Source organism: Rhipicephalus microplus, unplaced genomic scaffold (assembly GCF_043290135.1).
Source record: "Rhipicephalus microplus isolate Deutch F79 unplaced genomic scaffold, USDA_Rmic scaffold_12, whole genome shotgun sequence".
NCBI classification, from domain to species: Eukaryota; Metazoa; Arthropoda; class Arachnida; order Ixodida; family Ixodidae; genus Rhipicephalus; species Rhipicephalus microplus.
In genome coordinates, this window is record NW_027464585.1 from 30,122,023 (window position 1) to 30,144,121 (window position 22,099).

General features: G+C 47.5%; 1 protein-coding gene across 1 annotated transcript in view; it reads right to left on the reverse strand.

The window, feature by feature from the left end:
- Window positions 1-22,099, reverse strand: part of LOC119166712 (acetylcholinesterase) — a 338,783-nt gene that overhangs the window by 176,212 nt on the left and 140,472 nt on the right. The gene's annotated exons all lie outside the window — the stretch shown is intronic.

The following is a 22,099-nucleotide window of genomic DNA, read 5'->3' on the forward strand; positions in this document are numbered from 1 at the left end:
TGTTGAAAATTCTGATGTTAAAAAATTTGAATGTGCTCTTGATGTTTACTTTGCCGAGCAATGAATATGCTATTGTGTTATTGTTCAAAGTTGCTGAAAATATCAATGTCTGTATTTACTTTCCATATCCTATGCTTCCCTCCCTGTAATGACCCTCAAGTGAGGGTTGACAGTATAAATAAATAAGTAAATAAATAAATACTAGCTTACCAAAGACCCGATAACCCAAGCCTGTCTAAAGAGTTCTCGCTTGAAGAAATCAAGATGGTCATTCACTGTATGCGGAAAGGCACGACACCCGGTGCTGATCAAATGTCAACAAATCTAGCTAATATCAGTGATGACATGACCTAACTCCTTACAGATCAAATAAATAGGCACTAGGAAGTAGTCACTTTACCAGCAGAATGGAAAACAGCAGACCTGATCTCTGTTACCCTAGCTAGACAAACGTGTTAACATAGACAATCTACGTCCTATATTCTTAAGGTCATGCACAGGCAAAGTCACGGAGAAAGCCATACAACTGCGCTTAACAGAATATTTATAGGAAGAGCACATTCTACCTGACACCATGTTTGGTTTTCGAGAGCATCTCTCGGCTCAAGTTGTTCTTTTACAGCTTAGGCATGAGATAATCGACCTACCCGCCCCAGCTGCCCGACGACAAGAAAAGGCCATTCTGGCAATAGATTTTAAAAAGGCTTTGAATAACGCAAGACACCACACCAACGTGACAAACTTGATCAAAATCAGCTGTGGACCAAAATTATATACATACGTTAAAGATTTCTTAGAAGGTCGAACGGCCACAATACACATAGGTGATCTTTCCTCACAACCTATCACCATGGGTAACCACGAAACCCCCCAAGGCACTCTTATTCAATATTGCCCTCCTTAAACTACCGCATGTCTTGGCACAAATTCCAGTGATTCACCACTCCCAGTACGCAGATGATGTGACCATATGGTCTAAGAGGTCCACACAACTTATAGAGAGCAACTTCCAAAAAGGAGCCTCGACAGTCCAGTCCATCAGTAACACCGCGCGTTCGAGTGCTCACTTTTTAATTAAAAATTGCTCGTTTTCCGGCAAAGATATTTGAAAGTCACACCTCTCAAAATTAAGATAGAAGACACTTACTTTGAGGAAGTTGGAAACATGAGAATCCTAGGAGCATACTTTAACAACAAGAGAAACAACGGCATGCCACTACAGAAACTTAGAAATAGGTGCCTCCAAATCTCACACATAATTAGCAGGATTGCCAACAAGCACAGGGGGCAGAAGGAACAGCATCGCTGAACACGACCTTCAAGCTTTTGTGGTCAGCCTGGTAACATAAAGCTATCCCTAACTCCGAATAGCCAGGGCATATGAACAAAAAATCGACACTATACTGCACGATACACTTAAATAGGCACTGAACCTCCCTTGAACGACATCCACAGAATGACTCCAACAACTTGGAATTCACAACACCGCCACAGATTTATTCAAAGCTCACCTCAAAAAACACAGAATCAGACTAGCCCGCTCCAGAACTGGTACGACGGTGCTTGCTAAACTCCACATCACACCACCAACACATGTCAGGAACAAACACAGGCTGCCGGAGGCTTTGCGGAAAGGCATCATCATGACGCCTTTTTCTCAGAATATGAACCCCACCTTCCATGCAGACATGCAGGTGCGATGCCAGAGCCAAAGCCTATGATAACCACTCCGCCGACGAGTGCGCCTTTTTGTGAACGCCGGCCGGTCACACACAAAAAAATGCACTAAGGCAGTAGTAAACGAGGGGCAATGTATCGATTGCACATCTAACATTCACGATAATGTCACAAGCATGGAGGAGGTCGCTATCGCCCTCGTCTTCAGAAACCCAGCATCTACTTTCGTCCTTACGGACTCGATGGCAGCCTATCGTAATTACCTTAAAGGCAAAATTGCTCCTCTAGCACGCAGAATATTTTCACAAGCAGCAGACTGGAAACAAGTTATATGGGTACGTGGCCACTGTCAAGTCAGAGGCAACAAGCTACCTCATGCCTCCGCCCGAGCTCTCCTACCCCAGGACTCTCTCAGAGCAGGGACTCTCGCCCTTTTAGATCAAATGGCCCACCTGACCACATACAACAAACTAATACAAATCCAAAGGCTTGCTCGGTGAACCCCAGGTGGTCGAAATTTCCGGAGCCCTCCACTACGGCGTCTCTCATAATCATAAGGTGATTTTGGGACGTGAAACCCCAAATATCAATAAAAAGGTTGCTCGGAGGATATATCTCCTTCGCATCCTGAACTCAGTAAAGCTGCACAGGTAGCCTGGCGCCGCTTACAAACGTTACCCTATCCCAACCCACACGTACTCTGGAAAATCGACCCTGACAAGCACCCATCACCCACATGTAGGCTATTCAACCCTAATCTAGCTACACTCTATCAGTAACATGGGAGTGCCAGAGAAACACATCTAAAACAGATGTCTGTAAGGATTTCAGTAAAGATAGGTGGGAGGCGGCCCTGTCCAGCCCGGACCGGGGGGTCCAAGAGACCTCAGGGGCCCGCGCAAGGACTGGGGCTCAAGCTAATGGGGCCCGGACTAGGGACTTCACCCACTGCTCAATAAGTGTAATAACGTTTTTCATCGTCATCTGAAGTAACAGCTTGTTGTCGGGCGTTGCCGCTTTGCCACTACCTCAAAAAATTTCGCCTGTGGGCTAGCTTGTTATCTCCGAGGGTGCTGTCTTTCGCGGGCGAAAGTGCATTCACGTTCGTTTTGTTTATGGCAGACAGAGAATGTGTGGTATGTAACGCGCTTATTCTTTATCGTAATCAGCCACAGCACAATGTGCGCATTATGCTTTAAACATGTGTAGCGGGTACCTCAGTTATAAGCTGAATTACGAATGACATAGTGGGTGCTTTTCTACTTCATGAAAGTTATGATGGGCGTATAGTGGGTACTTTGGACGTCCTGCGTCAGACAACGGACAACACACATTGTACAAGCCTAGACCCCATGCTGCTTCGCCCCTGAAAAATAACTGGTCCCTCCGACATAGGAATCAGTATAACAGAAAAGTGAAACGCGTCTTTACTCAGGCGCTGCCTATTGTGTAATGATTATGAGAGTTTGTGCAGTGTGTGCTGATGTTTGGCAGCGATGAGCACCTTTTGACGTGAATGCACTCACATTGACGCCTAGTGGGCACATCTACATCACGACCATGAGCGCGATTTTACCATTCTGGAAGGTATACCTGGACACAGAGTACCGTAAATCGTGCGCGACGATGCCATCAACACGCACGTGATACAACACTGGTACTCGATGTGCGCTTCTTCAAAGCGCAGTCAGTTAAGGAAAGAAACAGCACGGTGTTTCTCTTGAGCAAATACGATGATCTATGCCTGTGCTTGTGCATACTCAACCACAGTGCACGTCAGGAACATGGGAGACACAGGTTTGTAGCTTGAGTCATGAACGCGCGCAGGTGTTCTCCGTCCTGCTGGCCTCTGTATAGCTCCAACAAGGCACCACATTCACCAGTCCGCATCGTTGCATTTTTGCACCGCTTGCTGCAGTAGTTTTATTAGCCAGAGTGATAAACTCTAAATAGTCTGCGGCGAAACACCGCTGGTGCATGTGAAAAGTGCGCTTCTCCGGCTACGAGCCGTCACAAGCTGACATAATGGCAAATAACAACTGCGTCTAGGGCGATGCTAGTGCGGCCAGGAGACGTCGATGCGGCTCACTCGTGGGCAGACGCGCTCACCCTAAGCTCCACTGTTTAGATGCTGTTTGAGTGGTTCAGTTCCTGCTACCCCCAAAAAGTGCACCTCATTCGATTTATGAAGTCGAGCGGCATCCAAGCACACCAAGTTTATGGACGCTAGATCGACTTCAGCTGAATTACGACCGATGAAACACCAAAAAGTGGCGGCCAAGGCAGCGGAGATGCACGCTGATGACCCGTCAACGACGCTGATGCAGGTGGCATCTCGGGGACCTGCATTTGCACCGGACGTGTCCCTCGACTCGACGCGTTCCTCAACGAGCCGTGAGCAGCACAAGGAAGAGCGTATAGATTTTTCCGACACGCTGACACGTGCAAAACCGACCATGGCGGGCACTGTGGGAGCCGACGCTGACTCTTTCCGCCGGACCCAAACAACCACTGACGCTAGCGAGGAGAGCGACGATGACTGGAGGACGATGCTGACTCTCCGCCAGAAAAGGCAGCAGGTGAGGGAATGCCGACAAGCGCCTAAGAGCAACCCTTCCAACTCAAGTGCAGAAAAGACATTTCCCACGTAGACCCAGAAAATTCCGTAAACTGCCGCCGCTACCACGCGACGATTTCAAAGTAATAATACAACCACACCATGGTCTGCCTATGCGAGTCATGACCGGCCCCTTGTTCGATGACGCATTCATCAAGGCGTGCTAAAAGTAATTTCAATCACAGGTAATCAGTTATTGTTACGCATCAAGACAGGCTCAAGCATCGTTGTTGTGTCTACCCCCCACCAAGAGGTGGCTGGGCGTGTATGCAAACTCACATCCATTGTGATAAATGGCAGGCAACATACGGTCAGCGCGTACGTTGCAACAGGCGATGGAGAAGTCCGCGGGATCATTCATGGACTACAGCCGCACACTCCTCCGGAAACCATAGAGAAATCTCCGTGTCCCCACGCAAAATGTCTAAGTTATTCAAGCCAGAATAATCGAAACTCTAAAAGTGCGGTCATTACCTTCTACGTAAAGTTTGTTCCGCGATAGGTACGTAACACACACACACAAAGTAAAGGGACACTCAACGACAAGCACAAGCGGCTTGTCGTTGAGTGTATTAGGTGAGCTCGCTTGTTACCCTTATGGCAATACGATACAAGTATGTAAGATCTACTAGCAAGTCGTACGTCGAACCGACGTGTGTTGACAACCAGATTTTTTGGTCTGCAAAATCTGTGGCACCCAAGAACAAAGAGAAGGCCACGGGAGCAGACACCACGATGTGCCACATGCGGTGAAAGACATGTGACAGGCGATCGCATCTGCAGAAAACGACTAAAGCCACATTGCCGATACTCGGTTGACAAGTCAAAGAAGACCCAAACGACAGAAGAAAACGCACCAGGATCTCATAAAGCCATCCAATGTGGTTCGAATCTGAAACGCAGAATTCGACTTGCGCGATAAACGAGGACTTCCAAAAGGAAGAGGAAGATCAAGATGCCAATCTAGGTCCCATTCGAAATCCTGTTCTAGTTCACGAACGAGGTTTGAAGACCATGGCAACAGAGCCAAGACACCATCGCACCACAAATCCATCTTGAGAAACAGTCCAAGGGAGCTTCTGGCCAAGCGAAGAAACAACTGCCGGCAAGCTGCGCTCAGGCCGTATCTTCTACTGTTACACCAATTACTCAAAATCAGGAATACCAGAGAATAATTGAGGAAAACCATCTTCTAAAAGATAGCCTGGCCTAGGTTAAGCGAGAGCTGGCCGCTCAAAAACAATCTTTAGAAAATTGGCAGTTACCACGTTACCACATATCATCGACTCTCACGTACAGTGAGAGCCGATGATATGTGAAGCATGAATGAGGAATGCTCATATGTCACTTTAAAATCAGCACACCGTTACGAGGTGGAAGTAAATGATGCCGTACATGGCTTCCGTTTCATGATTATGATGTTCGGATCGGATGTGTCGTTTACTTTCGTCATCTATTCACTTCGCGTGATACTAAATTTAGCATATGTGAAGCTACCGAAACGGCCGCGAGCACACTAAGAGCGTAGTTTGTTGTCATGTTCTTACATGACACGCGTGTCAGGATGATCACGTTTGCGCTAGTCATATTGTTACCACATGTGTAATTTAGGTATGTGCACCTGTGTAGCGGGGAACATGGTGGTAGCAGAAGAAGAAGACGTTCGGTTCGTGGCAAGAGCTCGCTGCTTCGCGTTCACTGCGGTATACCGTCGAGTCGACCGTTACGTCTGCTTCGAATAAACCCCTCGTAGGCGTAACAGAGTGGTGGAGGTGCGGGGTACGACACGTCGACGTACCACGGAGCCACAGCTGTTCGGAGTTCGCCGGAGCCGTCGTCTTGCCGGTCTGCCGCCGACAACAGTCGTCATGACCCAGAGCGAAGGTCAGGAATCAACCGCCTCGACTTCGCGTCAATCTACACTGACTACACCTCGGCATCACTACATGGAACCCCGCCCGTTCGCCGGAATGGCAGTAGAAGATGTGGACGCGTGGCTAACGCACTACAAAAGGGTGAGCCGGTACAATCACTGGAACTCTATCGATCAGCTGGAAAACGTCACGCTGTTTCTCACGGACACTGCACTGATGTGGTATGAAAACCACGAAGAGTCCTTGACAACATGGTCTCTTTTTGCTCAAGAACTCAAGAAGTGTTTTGGTGACTCCGACTCAAAAAAGAAAAGCGCGGAGCGGACTCTTGCTGGAAGAGCCCAGACTCCTGGAGAAACCTGCACTGCTTATATAGAGGACGTCCTTAAGCTTTGCAAGATTATAAACCCGCAGATGTCCGAAGAAGACAGGGTCGGACACCTATTGAAAGGCATAGCGGAAGACGTTTACAATTTTCTGATAGGCAGGGATGACCTCACCTCTGCCTCCGACGTCCAACGCCAATGCCGCACGTTTGAAAAATTGAAGACTCGTCGCATCGCCCCAAAATTTGTTAGGCTGGCAAATGTGACAACGGTTGCCAGCGTCGACGTGAGCCCGCCCACCGACCTTGCGGCTACTATTCGGGCAATTGTGCGTGAAGAGCTGCAGCGACAAGGTGGTAGGGTCGACGAAACCATTCCTCATCCACCTACCAATCCACCCTACTACACGGCGGCACCGTCAGCTACTTTGCCACCATCGGTATGTGTGGCAGACATCAGCGAAATTGGAAATCCGAGGCCACGTCGTGACTCATTCACGGCCGACCAGCGATATGGCCAACGCCTTCGGCACGGCCCCGCCACACAGAGGTGGGCAGCCCCCGCTCAGCAAGCTCGTCACCGACCCTTCACAGCTGAGCGGTCTCAGCATTGATTCAGCGAGCGTCCTCTACCAGTCTGCTACAACTGTGGTTTCGAAGGACACATTGCCAGCTATTGCAACTACCGGCAGCCGCCAAGGTACGACCGATCACCGAGATTTAACCGTTCTGGCCTTACCCGAGCACCGACATTCCCGGGAAGTGCGTCTTACGAGATCCCAGGACCGCTACGAAACCAATCTCCGGCCTCTGACCGCAGTGTGACACCACCACCTGCCCCTCGTGCCAACCGATCACCGTCTCCTCGGCGCCGCCACTCCTCGCCTCTTACGGAAAACTAGCCGGCGCGGCCGTTGGAGGTGAGGTCGCCGGACATTCCTCGATTTCAACAGATATACCTCCGTTAGCTTCCATGCTTAGAAATAAGGTTCGAGTGCTTATCGATGGTGTACCGACGATGGCGTTGGTGGACACAGGTGCAAGCGTGTCAGTGATGAGTTTAGTTTTCACCCGCCTTCTTGGACGAAAGGTTATGTTTCGTTGGGATCGTCCTGATACGTTTCGTGGAGTGAGCGGAGAGGTGTTACAACGTGTTGGTGTCTGCACTGTGACTGTTAGTTTGGCATGCCAGAACTTTGTCGCGAAGTTTGCTGTTCTCCCTCATACTACGCACGACGTCATTCTGGGACTCGATTTCTTGAAGCTATGTCGGGCTACTGTTGATTGCCGCACAGGACAAATTACAGTAGATTCTGATATCCCAGTTTCGTTTATGGAAAACTCGCCCTCTCAAGAGAGTGCTCTTTGTGTGTCTGTGGACACAACTGTGCCGCCGTTGTCTGCAAAATGTGTCCCTGTTGCCTGTTCACCTGCAAGCGAGAAAACATTTGACGCAACTGTGGAGCCCGTGCATCTCAGTTGCATAAAGAAGACAGTTTTAATACCCTACTGTACATTATCGGTTGCGCAAGGGCATACTGGTTTATGGGCGATTAACTGCTCTAATGAACCTACAGTGCTGCCGAAGGGTCTGAAACTTGCAGAGATTCGTGAACACCAAGTATTGTCGCTTGCCACCCTCGCAGAAAGCAATGATTCCCCGGATAAGACCCGTTGCGATAATCTGCACGCCAGGGACGCCACCATTATGGCTATGATTGATAAGTCACTCAGCACCAAGGAACGTAATGAACTGGCGAGTATTCTGCGCAAACATGCTGGTATTTTTGATTTCGCACAGCAAGATTCACCGTCATTCCCTGCTTCTCGTATAAAGCACCGAATCGACACGACATCTCACAGACCTCTCCGACAGAAACCATATCGTGTATCACCTTCCGAACGCGCAGTGATCAATGAACAGGTTTGCGAGATGCTCAAGCAAAATGTAATTCAAGAATCATGTAGTCCGTGGGCCGCTCCAGTAATTCTAGTGAAGAAGAAAGATGGGACATGGCGATTTTGTGTTGATTACCGCCGTCTCAACGCCATCACTAAAAAAGACGAATACCCACTCCGGCGGATTGATGATGCTATCGACTGTCTATCATCGGCCTCTTACTTTTCGTCTGTGGATCTGAGGTCAGGCTACTGGCAGATTCCAATGCACGAGGAAGACAAGGAGAAGACGGCATTTGTTACAACAGACGGACTATTTGAATTCAATGTGATGCCGTTCGGACTCTGCAACGCGCCCGCAACTTTTGAGCGATTTATGGACAACATTCTACGTGGATTGAAGTAGGAAGTGTGTATGTGTTACTTGGACGACGTTGTAACTTTTGGGCGCACCTTTTGTGAGCACAACACACGCCTTGGTCTCGTACTGGACTGTCTAAGCAAAGCACGCTTGGTGCTGAACTCAAAGAAATGTCGTTTTGGAGAGCGCCAAACACTCGTCCTTGGACACTTAGTAAACAAAGAAGGCATAAGACCGGATCCCGCCAAGACGGCCGCAGTGGAGGCATTTAAGCAGCCAAGCTCGGTGAAAGAACTGCGAAGCTTTTGGGGCTTTGTTCATACTTTCGCCGATTCATTCCTGGCTTTGCCAATATCGCATACCCGCTCACGTGTCTGCTTCAGAAAGGTGCGCAGTTTGACTGGACCCCGGAATGCGAGTCTGCTTTTTCGGAGTTGAAGTTTCTTTTGACGTCCCATCCGATTCTTCGCCACTTCAATCCTCTCGCTCCCACTGAGATTCACACAGACGCCAGTGGTATTGGTGTAGGTGCTGTCCTGGTTCAACGCTTGAATAATCAAGAACACATCGTAGCGTATGCAAGTCGCTCGCTCAGCAAGTCCGAGCGTAACTACACTGTCACAGAGCAAGAATGCCTTGCAGTAGTCTTTGCAGTGCAGCGCTTCTGGTCCTACCTGTACGGACGCCCCTTTACCGTCGTGACAGACCATCATTCTCTCTGCTGGTTGGTCAACCTGCGTGACCCATCTGGTCGGCTGGCGCGCTGGGCACTTCGTCTACAAGAATACGACTTCACGGTTTCCTATAAAAGCCGCCGACGTCACGCTGACGCAGATTGTCTTTCGCGACTGCCGCTTCCAACGATTGAATGTGACGCGGACACCTTCGATACCTACATTGCATCACTCGACCACCCATTTCCCGATAACAAGACCTTTAAGGATGAGCAACAAAGGGACAGCACCGTACAACAGCTTCTTGCGACCAAACCAAAATCATCGCCTACGCGCTTCTGCATCCGAGACGGGCTAGTGTACAAAAAGAGCTACACCAACACCGGCTCACGATATCTTCTGGTTGTTCCGAAGAGTCTTCGCGTTTATGTTTTGCAGGCTATGCATGATGACCCAACATCCGGTCATCTAGGCACAGCGAAAACTCTGTGCCATCTTCAAGAAAGATTCTACTGGCCCAAAATGCGCCAGACGACGGAACAATACGTGTCTAGCTGTAACGAGTGTCAACGTCATAAGCGCCCAACAAGTGCTCCTTTAGGGCGATTACATCCGGTGCCGCCCCCTAGAGCTCCATTCGAACAAGTCGGGATTGACCTCCTTGGACCCTTTCCCCGGTCGTCTGATGGAAATCGCTGGATAGTCGTTTGCACCGACCATTTAACACGGTACTGCGAGACAGCTGCCATACCATCGGCAACTGCAGCCGATGTGTCTTCCTTCATGCTACGTTTTGGAATTCTTCGACATGGACCTCCCAAAATCGTAATCAGTGACCGTGGCCGACAATTCACAGCAGACGTGATGGAAGAGATGCTTCGTGTCTGTGCTTCAAGGTTTCGGCACTCTACGCCATACCATCCCCAAACGAACGGTCTAACTGAACGAACGAACAGAACTCTCTCGAACATGCTGTCTATGTATGTTGCATCCGATCACAAGGACTGGGACAGTATTCTACCCTTTATCGCATATACATTCAACACCGCTCATCATGAAACTACCGGCTACAGTCCTTTCTTTCTTCTATATGCTCGACCACGTCGTCATACCCTGAATACCATCTTCCCGTGTTTGGACCACCGTGATCCCTGCATATCCGAGATCATCTGTCGGGCAGAAGAAGCTAGACGCCTTGCTTATTTGCGCACTCTTGCTTCGCAAGATCGCTCGAAGGCACATTTTGACCGCCGACGCCGACACGTGCCGTACAATCGCGGCGACCTAGTGTTGCTCTGGACACCAACTAGAAAACGCGGTTTGAGCGAGAAACTGCTAGCGCACTATGCGGGACCTTATCTTGTTGCGGACCGTATCAGTGATTTAGTTTACCGCATAGCGCGTCTCCATTCAAACGGCCGATGGTCTGCAAAAACTGAACTTGTCCATGTTGCACGTTTGAAGCGCTTTATTTCTCGAGAGACTGTTTGACTCGCCCAGTGGGCTTCGTCTGCGCGGAGGGAAGTGTTACCACATGTGTAATTTAGGTATGTGCACCTGTGTAGCGGGGAACATGGTGGTAGCAGAAGAAGAAGACGTTCGGTTCGTGGCAAGAGCTCGCTGCTTCGCGTTCACTGCGGTATACCGTCGAGTCGACCGTTACGTCTGCTTCGAATAAACCCCTCGTAGGCGTAACAATATATTTCGTCATCAGTTCACGTCACGAAACACCAATTTTGGTATAAGTGGAGCTAGCAAAATGGCCGCAAGCGCATCATGAAGGGCCCAATATACTCCAGTGTAGCGTTGACGCGCGTGAACGCTGGGCACAGCGACGCTACGTTAACAAAACGGGAGCACTTCATAGTCTGGCGCCAGGCGCGACCATCGTCTGCGCCGCTCCGACGGACGCTGGTTGCGCTTGGCACGAAATGCGACACTACTCCATGCCGATGCGTTACCCAGACAACACTGCATCTCCCTCTTTTCGTAACGGAGGGACGCCGGACGCGCTGAAACGCGCATGCGTCAAACCAACACAGCACGGCGCGCGTCTACGAGCATATGGCAGGACCGGTGCCTGGCGTGGCAACGCCTGCGTGGCGCGACGAAATGAACGCCGGCGAGTACGCGTACCGCGTCACGTCGAAATGTATTGGCGCTTTGACAGTGACATGTAGCCATGTTTTCACATGACACGCATTTGATGATTATTATGTTTGCGCCAATCACATACCTTAGTCATCCATTGGCGTCACGTAATATAAATTCTGCATATGTGAAGTTTGCGAGATGGCCGCAAGCGCATCATCAATGTGGCATGTAGTCAAGCTGTTACATGACACACATGTCGTGATTATCATGTTTGAACGTGTGATTTACCTATGTCATCCATTCGCGTCATGTAATATCGTGTTTTGTAAATGTGAAACGGCCGCGAGCACATCATGAGCGTAGCATGTAGTCATGTTATCACGTGACACGAATCTCATGTTTATCATGTTTGCACCGGTATCATATTTTCGTCATATATTCACGTACCGTAATACCAAATTAGGTATATGTGACGCTACCTAATTGGCTGCGAGCGCATCATGAGTTTGGAATGTAGTCATGTTTTTACATGACACGCATGTCACAATTATCAAGTTAGGGTCTGTCGCTTGTGTTCGTCATGCAATCATGTCATACCATACCAGTTTTGGAACGTGTCACGTCAACGAAAGAACCGCAAGAGCAGCAAGACCTTGAAATGTAAACTATGATATTCATGACATACATGTCATGATTTTTATGTTACTACTAGCCAAATATTTTCGCCATAAAGTCATGTTATGCCATACTAAGTTTGGTATCGATACCATTATTGAAACGGCCAGGAGAGCTAAAAGTCGTATAAGCGGCTAGACAGATACGCTCAAAGTCGCCGAAGTTCGCTAAGAAATGCTTCGCATTTAAAACCAGAGGTAGTCGTAAAGAGATCATTACCAAAAAAATTCTGAACTGTCAGAACCAACCGACAATAGTAGACAGCTTGCCGACATAAGGCAGCAGATTCAGCTCATGTTCGCAGAAATACATACGTTGAAACGACAGGTACAAGAATCGATCAATTCCTCAAAACCATTGGTCCGCAAGCGCAGTAGTTGAGAAATTCTAAAGTTGAGAAATTCACCGCAGACGCAGGAATGCAATGCTCGAAGATAAGCCTGAGTTCATACGGATCCGCGCCCCATATTCGAGAAAGCAGCAACGAGCACACATACAGCTACGCCAAAAGGTCGGCCTGTTAAAGAAGTGAAAACACTGGGCATATTAGGTCTGTGGATTCAAGACGACGGCACGGTCGGTCACACCTTAGCCAAACTGAAAAAAACCATGACAAGCGTAGCGCGAATGATCTACCGAGTCACCAGAAATAAAAAGAAAAGATTTCACAGAAGAAACGAACAGGCTAGTGCAGGATTTCGTTATAAGTCACATGACCTACGGCCTCCCGTTCCAGAAACTATCCAACAGAGAGACCCACCAGGTAAACGCTTTATTACGCAGAGCTACAAAACAGCCCTAGGACTGCCACACAATATAAGCACTGAAAAGCTTGAAAACCTGGCCATCCATAACACATTTGAAGAGCACGCAACGTCAGTTATTCTCGCATAGCGTGAACGACTCAACTCAATATAGGCCCGTTTACATTGACCCGACGAAGGCGCGTTGAGTCGAAATAAACAGGTTTTCTGGACTCGCCCTCCCCATGTATAAGCGGACGCGTCGGGGCGGAGAGTCGTCGCGGCGAGTCCCGTCGACCCGGAGACAGGGGGTAGGTTCATCGAACTCGCCGCGCTCAGAAAGGGCATGTATAACCGGTCGCGCTGAGTTGACGGCTCGTGACCTCTTCCGCCCGTCGCGGTCTCCGCTTCCCCTGTCCACATCACTCCCACGTTGCTCTTTCTCTGTCGGCCGGTACGCGCTCGCTAGGCACGATGACATCCTCGCGGGCTCCACGCACCATGTGGACAGATGATGAAATAACGACGTTGCTAGCTTTAGTCAACGAAAAAAAACTGAGTGATTTGCTCCAATCATGCAAGGAAATATAAAAAATAGCAAATTACTTTCATTTTTAAGCATAAATGAGGCACAATAGAAATAGAGGTGTAAAATTACGGCAAAATGGTATGCGGCTGTATGAATTTTTACGTAAGCCGATTGAAACTTTACTCAAAAATGTATATTGCATTTCAATTGAAATTACAAGCCCTCAGATTAAAAATTCATCGTGTAAGGATCTCACTGTCCAGTCCAAAAGCCACAGAAATCAGATTAGCCAAACGGGGTGAGCGTATGAGGCAAGAGGAACACGGTGCACTTAATTGTGGAGGAACTGTACACTTTGTTCCAACAATTGATGAAGGTCTTTAGTCATTTTCATTTAAAAACTGCTTATTGTTTTGAATTTAAAACTTTCAACCAGGTTCAGGGCGCCGCTTAATTTGTATTAGCGACAAGCCACAGCTATTGCAAAAAATGACTCGCGTGTAGGGCTTCAAAGGATTTTCCACAGCATCAGGTACACAAATGAAAGGCGTTACAAACCATGAATCACGGTGAATTCCTGGAGAGACCAGCCAGGGGTGAACAGGGGCGGTGCGTCAGGCTGCGGATACGCCTGCGGCGAGCGCTGTGCCGCAACAGAACCACTGCTGCTATCGCGTTGTGCAGTGTTAGCCAAGACACCAACACAACCATAAGGTCCGTTCGATTCGCCTGCACCACCTGAACCAGTTCACGAGGTGCTGCACCTTACCATTCGTTTCAGCGGTGCAGCATTGACGACCGCTGAACCCTGCCATTCGTTTCGAAAGGTGCAGAAGAGGTGCAGCACAGGTTTACAATTTTCCTGCACCTCCTTCGCTGACGGTGCCGGCTTGGTGCAGCGCGCATGCAGCTGAGCAGACGACGCAGAACTTAGACGTAGGTGGCTTAGGCGCCGTACCCGCCTCTACAAATGCGGTGTGTTTTGCCAAGATGTTTGCGCCTCATAAACTGTCCGCATGTGCGTTTCGCCATAGGTTGGTGTTTGCTGAATGGTGTAAATTAACCGAAAAGAAATAAGGCCAACACCTTGTCGGCACATCGTCATTTGTTTCGCGTGTCGTGCTGTGCCTGCACCACTGAACTCACGCTGCACAATTTCTGAACTTCGCGTGCACAGCCGTGAACCGGTTCCGACCGGTGCAAGTGAATCGAACGGACCTATAAAGTACAGCTGGTGCAAACTGAGAAAAAATACCAAGACAGCCATCGCGTGGGCGGAGCGACAACTGCGTAAACAGCGGCGAGAGCGCAGGCTTGGAGGAACAGAAACCGGTACCGGAAGACGGGCTTTCGGCTCGCCTCGACGCAAAGCGTCGCTGCGATCACCGCTCACCTCAACTCGTCCGTGCGAGTTCATATAAACTCGGGCGCGTCGAGGTAAGCTGAACCCGCCACTCAACTCAGCCCACCCCCGTCGCGTCCATGTACACGGGCCTTATAGCAAGGCAGAGCCTTATTACAAAAGCTAGGGTACCCACTAAGGCCACAATATTGTGGAGAACAGACGCTTATTCTACCCCATGAGGTCAGAGGACACATAGTGGCTTCTCCTATTCCCAAAAACATGACTGTCAAATATCATAAGGGAAGACGAGAGGCTAGGGCCTGAGCTTCGCAAAGGCAGTTCGGATGCCATCGAGACGTGTGCAAAATAGCCAAAGATAAATACACCATAGTAGCGACAAATCAACCCAGTATGATCACAGCAACCGTAAGAACTGCATCAGTTACCAAGGCAGAGTCGGCAGTCATAGCATTGGTCATACGAGATGCTGAATACAAGACCCAAAACGACCCAGACTCACTGTCAGCATGCCGCCAATACCTGACCGGAGTTCTAGCAAAAACTACAGCTATGATTTTACTAACGCACTTTGAACTATATCACGCTGTTATTTGGTGTCCAGCACACGCGAGGCTAGTAGGTAATGAGAGGGGCGACGCTGTAGCTCATGGAATTAGTATCCGAGTAGCAATAGCGACTTTCAAAGAACCCCCAATCAGCCCGCGCGACATCCTGAAGACACAAAGAAAGTAAAGGCCAAAATTCAGCCCACCCCATGCCAAACTTGATATCGGGCAGGCTAGGGACTGGCGCCGGTTACAAACAAACACTTATTCCAATCTACTAATTCTCAACAAAATCCATCCAGCGCAGTACCCAGACACATGTCCGTGGTGTTCGGACCAGCCATGTCTTACCCACATAACGTGGACGTGTAGACTCAGGCCGCCCGAAATTAATTCACGTTTATTAGAGAAAAACTCATTTGAGAGGCACTAGGAGGTCTGCCTTGCGAGCAACGATCGAGAGAGCCAAGTTGCTTCGCTCGATCAGGCCCAGCGAGCCCCAAAGGCCAGTGAGGCCCTGGACTAGGGGAACTACCCATCTCCTTCCTCATTCTCTCTAGTAGAATTTTTAAGTTTCTACTACTACTAATGCAGCTAGTGTTCTTGTTGCTGGAGGGACGCTTTAACTTCCGGATCTCGGACGCCATGCTTCAAATACGTCATTGACAAAGCGTTCCCTATGTAAGTGCCATGCCGCCTTACTTATCTTCATCGTTCACAGACAGCGGCACAGCCCCGCTCAAAGAGAACTGTGCGAGAGAGGATGTGTGAGAGATGTATGACGCGTTCGTCAAGTGCCGTCGATCTGTTGCAATAGCTTAGTCCGCAAAGCATCACAGGCCGACGAGTCGATGGCTCGATTCCCAGCGAAGGACATTTCTAAATGCTTTTTTTATTTCGGAGTTGGTAGCGTCTATTTCATGAACGTCATACCCGTGTTTGAAAAACGTCACTAAAATTTCCGTGGACCCTGGCATAAAACACTTTCATGTTTAAAAATGCAGTAAAACTAGATCATACGAACAAAACAAATTAACGAGAGTATATATTAAAACAATATTATGTTAGTACAGGCAGAAGGTGTAATTGGTTAGCGCACTTTTGAAAGATGACAAGTCCTGAGCGCTTCAATGCACACTTGTAAAGGAAATACCAGTCTTCCTGAAAGCGTGCGTAGTATGCTCATAAAATAACTTGTGGTATGCTGCGGCATCATCGTCCAAAAATTTCGTCTACGACATGATGATTGTTGATTGATGAGCATGAGATGTTTTCGTACCAGAACAGCTACCTGCGTGAGAAGTCATTCTGCACTTGTTTCTATAACTCCTCTTCGTAGTCGAAAACACACGAGTGCGTCCATTGCTGACCCCTGGCGGCCACGTATTTGGCTTCACAGTGCATTAATCAAGACATGTTCGCGTGTGCCCACGTTAACAAACGTGTCCAACAAGGATCGATACTTGACCCTCTCTTGTTTATAGCTTTAGTGATATTCGGGATTCTCCAACATAATATTGTATGCTGACGACACCAATATTTTTTTTGCTGCTTACCTAATCAGAACTTGGTAGTACTGTAAACACACATCTAATCTAATATATAAATAGCTTGTCTTGCTGGCTTAAACTAAACAAGTTGCAGCTAAATATGAGTAAAACTAGATTTGTGTTGTTTGCACTTATCAATAAGCCACGAAACCTACGTCTAAGTGTCTCCTTGAAGGGTCAGCCTTTAGAAAAAGCAAAGGTACAAAATTCTTGGGCGTGTGGCTGCAGCAAGAGATTTTTTCGTAATGAACACATGAACACATGAATATAAGCAGCCCAACATCACGGCTTTCCTTCAGTGGACACGTTAGCTGGCCGCCTGTAACAGCCATGACGAACCCTTTGGTTTTCTTTATGCAGGTGAGTAGCAAGTATTCCTGTGTCCAAACTAGTGATCATTGCTTTATCCAGCTGACTTGCCCCACCAGATTATGTATGTGTTACCTGTACGTGCGGAATATAGTACTGTCTCTATTGAAACTTTGTGCTGATATTGAATCGAACCCAGGTCCGACTACCGAACAAACGTTGAAAAAACTTCTTGAAGTCCAAAAGACTATGCATAAACGGCTTGACACTATAGAGTCGAAACTGAAAAACGTAGAAACATCAGTGTCAACCCTCACGGAACTGAGTACCAAAATCACCAATCTCGAAAAAACAGTGCAAGGACTAGAAAAAAGGCTGGCGAATTTCCTCACGGAACTGAGTACCAAAATCACCAATCTCGAAAAAACAGTGCAAGGACTAGAAAAAAGGCTGGCGAATTTAGAAGACAGAAGCATAAGAAACAATCTTCTGGTTTTTGGCATTCCTGAAAAACCGGGAGAAACACCAGAATCGCTGGAATCAGCGGTATATAGTTGAAGACTTGTTCAAAACTAAACTTGGTGTAGAGGTAAAATCTGTCGAAAGACTACACAGAATGGGGCGCATGCAACCCGCCAAACCTAGACCTGTGATCTTAAAGTTCATAGATGACAGGGAAAAAAGACACGTGCTGAAGAACTGTTCTAAACTGAAAGGAATGGGCATTTCTGTGTCTGAGGACTTCTCGGCAGCCACGAGGCAAATCCAAAAGAACCTATGGTATAGTGCCTCTGATATCAGGAAAGCGGGAGTAAAGGTGAAAATGTCGTATGATAAAATTCGAATTGATAACGAAACGTATGAATGGGACAGTATTAACATAAAGAAGGTTCCTATTAGTCGACGCAGTAGCAGGCAGCGAGATAAGCAGTGACATAAAAGCAAGGAAGCTAAGAAGTTTCGCTGTCTTAACATAAATGCCCGTAGTTTGGTTAACAAGTTCGTTGAATTGGAAAGTGTAATAATAGCCCACAAACCGCATACTGCAACGACTTCTTCGTCTTTTTCCCTCGGCCAAGGACACTCGCGCTGCTTCGATGTTCTCACCACTGGCACATACGCGCGGCAATGTGTTAATATTTACAGAATCGTGGCAACACCGAGACATAGGTGATGATGACATAACGCCACCAGGCTACAAAATGTACCGCAATGGCAGAGATTCCCGTGGTGGCGGTGTTGTCATCATGTTTCGAGAATCGCTATATGTGACACAATTACCCACTATTAAGGGAATTAAATGTGTTGTCAATAAAGTGTTATTTGATGAGCTACATATTGTCATTGGGGTATTTTACCGTCCGCCCAATTGTGGTGATGAGTTTGTGGAACAATAAAATGAGTTTTTGTGTCAGTATAAAACGAATAGTTGTAACGTCTTAATCGGTGGAGACATTATTTTCCTCATGATGAATTGGTCGGATGAATGTCCACATGCCATCTCTGCTGCATCTGTATCTTTTCTTGATGTTTTGCTGTTCCATGACTTGACGCAGCTTGTGAAAACGCCCACTCGCATTCAAAACGAATCTAGCACAATTTTGGACCTGATTCTTGTTCGTAGATGTATATATATCCGCAGTCCGGTAATAGAAATTTACGACGGCATTTCGGACCATAAAAGTGCGTCATTAAGCTTTCAACTGTACTATGCTAAAATGCCTGATAAAAAGACTGTTTTCGTACCCGTATTCTAGCGTGCTAGTCATGTGGGCATAATAGACGCTTTTGGTCATTCTTAGTCCGATTTGCTAACGCTTTCCAAAAAAAGTGAATGTTCTGTTGACCGATTGCGGTGCTTTTTTAAAGACCTAGTAATTAAATGTATCCAAAACTTTGTTCCTCGCAAACGCAAGGTATTAAACCGGTCTAGCCCCTTGTCACAAAACGAGTGCCCAAAAAGGGCGCGCCACCAAATTCTCGCGACGGAACACTGGAAGGATGCCTCGAGGTCAACGATAAAAAAAGAAAACAAGCATCCAAAGACTCCCCGGGCGCGCGTCCCTCTCCCCTCGGAAGCGTGGGTTCGCCGACGAACCTCCTCTCATCAGCGCCCGAGCAAGCCCTGGAACGTTCTCAATGGAAAGAGGCGTGGTGATGCAGGGTTGCGTCAACCGTCGCGGACGGCCCTCGTACCGTCTCGCCCTTTCCCCAGCCTTCGCTGCGCATCGCGCCGATGAAATGATGAGAATTTTCTGGAATCTCGTGCGGAAGGTATTTAACGGAGCAGCAGGGATGGGAGATCAGGAGAAGAAGGAAGTTAGCGCCAGTGTGCGTGGGGTATTCCTCCGCGTCTGTTGGTGAAGGTTTTGTCCTTAGTGACAAAGCAGAAGAAGAAAGTATGCGCCGGAGTGCGTAGGATGTTCCGCCTTGTGGGCGAAGCCTTTTGTCTTCCGTGACAAAGGAGGAGAAGAAGAGGATTTCCACCTGAGGGGTGAAGACTCGAGCTACAGGCAAGAGTGTGTGTCTACCGCTATCGAGTGAAGACGCGTGGCAACAGCTGCGTGTGTGAAGCCGACGTGTTTCCGGCGAAGAAGTTTGGAGCCTGGAGAGCGGCCAATTGAAGACGCGAGGTTTCCTGGAAGAGAAACTTCGGGGGCAGCAGAACGACAACAACGCTGAATTTTGGGTGAGTGATTCTCGGAAGAGTGTCATCCAGACTTTTGTTCCAAGAACTTTGGACTGAATAAGTTTCCTAACTCTTTAGTCTTTAAGTGTCTTGGTTGTTCGATGCATGCGACTGCATTGTAGTGCGTATTGTTGTCCGTGTCCGTTGTTAAGAGAGTGGCTGATTGTACTGCGTAGTACGTTGTTTGAATAGTGACATATTGTATTCAACTATTGTTGAGTGTGCATACTTGTGTATCGTTTTGATCTGCCATAATTGAGAATATGATTTTGCTTTGTTTAACGACTCTCGGCTATGACTTGTTCTTTGGGCCACAGCTGGCGTCCGCTGGCGCGCCAAATAGGACCACTTCCAAATTGTCCACGCTTTCGTGGTGCGGTTCGGGGGGCCGATACTTTGGCCCTTAAAATTAGCCCGGTGATTGCCTCCCGAATTAACGGGACCCGTAACACCCCTGGATTACGAAAGAAATCGTATGTCTGGGGCGCGAGCTAAAGAAGGCAAGAAAGTGACAAATAGAACGACCATCATTGTGTGGACTAGATGATATATCAGAGATGCGTCACACCCTGAAAGCCAAATTCAAAAGTGCAAAGAAAAATATCAAAGCGAGGCTTTGACAAACTTTCTCTTGACATCGCCAAACAGGTTTTGGCAATATGTTTCATCCAAAAAAAGTCCAGTATCAAGCTTATCTATTAAGGGTGATGTTATAACCGACAAGAGGGAAATAGCAGGCGCGATGAATGATTGCTTCTGTCCGGTGTACACGAGTGATAATTACGTTACCCTTGATTTCATCACCTATGACACCATGCCACCTAGCGATGACGTCTGTATCACAGAAGGGGGTGTCTTATTGCTTCTGCTCAATCTCGATCCAAAAACGTCACCGGGCATTGACTCTCTACCTAACGCCTTTCTGATAAGGTATGCTGAATGGAATGCCAAATACCTGCTGAATGGTATGCTGAATGGAATGCCAAATATCTTTAAATCATCTCTCCTGCGCGCTGAACTTCCGAGTGATTGGAAGCACGCTAAGATCACTCCAGTACCAAAAAATGTTGAAAATTCGCTTGTATCCTCGTTTAGGCCTATCTCCTTGCTATGCACTAGTGTCAAATTTCTAGAGCGTATAACATTCAAATATTTGTCTATGTTTGTCGAAAGAAATAACCTAATCACGCCCCTTCAGCACGTCTTTCGCAAAAGATATTCTACGGTAAACCAGCTTATTGAGACGTTTCATCACCTAGCAGCAGCGATCGATATGAATGGTCAAGTAGATGTTATATTATTGGATTTTGAGAAAGCTTTCGATCGTGTGAGTCACCAGAAATTACTTGCATGGATAACTGCTTATTTTTAAACGAGGAACCAATGTGTTGCTATTGATGGTGTCACCTCGAGTTCCACCTTCGTGAAATTGGGTGTGCCTCAAGGGTCAATTTTAGGGCCGTAGTTTTTTGTGTTATTTATTAATGATATTGTGCTAAACTTGCCCGTAAAAATAAAGCTTTTCGCGGACGATTGTATACTATATCGGGAAATTTATAGTTGCAGTGATCAAGAATCTTTAAATACTGCACTAGCAACGCTACAAACGTGGTGAGAAAATTAGCAGATGACATATAATTATAAAAAAAACAGTAGCAATGCGAGTTACGCGTAAGAAACAGCCGCTTCTGTTTACCTATCACGTCAATGGTCATGCGTTATCCGAACTCACTAAACACAAATATTTAGGACTCATACTCACATCAGGCTTAAAATGGAATGAACACATAGAATATATTGAAAGAAAGGCAATGAAAAGGCTTGGCTATTTGCGAAAGAGGCTTGTGAATGCCACACCACACATCAAACTTCTCGCGTACAAAACTTTCATTAGACCAGTATTAAAATATGGAGCTGCAGTGTGGGATACCTTTACTGAGTCAATATTTAAAAATTAGAAATGGCCCAAAGAAAATCTGTCCGATTTGTTTTTAACTGTTATAGTTGGCGTACTTCCCCTTCACTTCCACTAATTAAAGCGGATCTCGAAAAACTACAGGAAAAAAGAAGATTGGAGAGGCTGAAGCTTTTTTACCTCATTTTCCACAACAAAATTTGTATCAACAAAACAGTGCACATTAGACAAACAAGTGAATGTGCTGTGCGCTCACA